Genomic DNA, 811 nt, shown 5'->3' on the forward strand with positions numbered 1-811 from the left:
CTCGCCCGATTACATGTTTCCATCTCTGTATCCCCCTCCTCCTCCTCTGTAGCCTCATTCCTTTTAGCCCACACCTTACCCCTCCTTAATTCATCCTGTCCACATTATTTGGGATATCACCAACCCTTCTTCTGCCCACTGCATTCCCATAACAATTTGGCTAAAAGATCCCTCCAAATATATAAATCAGTCTCAGTACCCCCTCAGCACTACAGCGCTTCGCAGACTCCAACCCATTGTCGAGGGCCTTCTCAGGAAGGGATACCTCCGCCCCACTCAATTGCGTTTCAATACTCCCATACTGGTGGTAAAAAAGCCAAATGGCTCCTATCGCTTGGTCCAAGATCTCCGTTCAATCAATTCCGCTGTAATCCCTATCCGTGCCCTCGTCCCTAACCCCTACACCCTCTTATCCCAGGTTCCAGCCTCCACTACTTACTTCTCAGTTTTAGACTTAAAAGATGCCTTCTTCTCCATCCCCTTAGATCCTTCCTCACAGGATCTATTTGCTTTCACATGGACTGACCCCAACACTCGTCATTCAGAGCAGCTTACTTGGACTGTTTTACCTCAGGGATTCCGGGATAGTCCCCACCTTTTTGGCCAAGTGCTGGCCCAGGACCTCAAACATTTTCACTCTTCCCACCCACAGTCACCTCTCCTACAATACGTAAATGACCTCTTGCTCTGTAGTCCCTCTTGGGAACAATCGCAGGCTGACACCGCTTCCCTTCTTAATTTCCTGGTAGACAAAGTGTATCTCATTTCACCTTCTAAAGCCCGAATATCCTTCACTGAAGTTACTTATCTA

This window comes from Galeopterus variegatus, unplaced genomic scaffold (genome assembly GCF_000696425.1).
Source record: "Galeopterus variegatus unplaced genomic scaffold, G_variegatus-3.0.2 Scaffold16, whole genome shotgun sequence".
Lineage (NCBI taxonomy): Eukaryota > Metazoa > Chordata > Mammalia > Dermoptera > Cynocephalidae > Galeopterus > Galeopterus variegatus.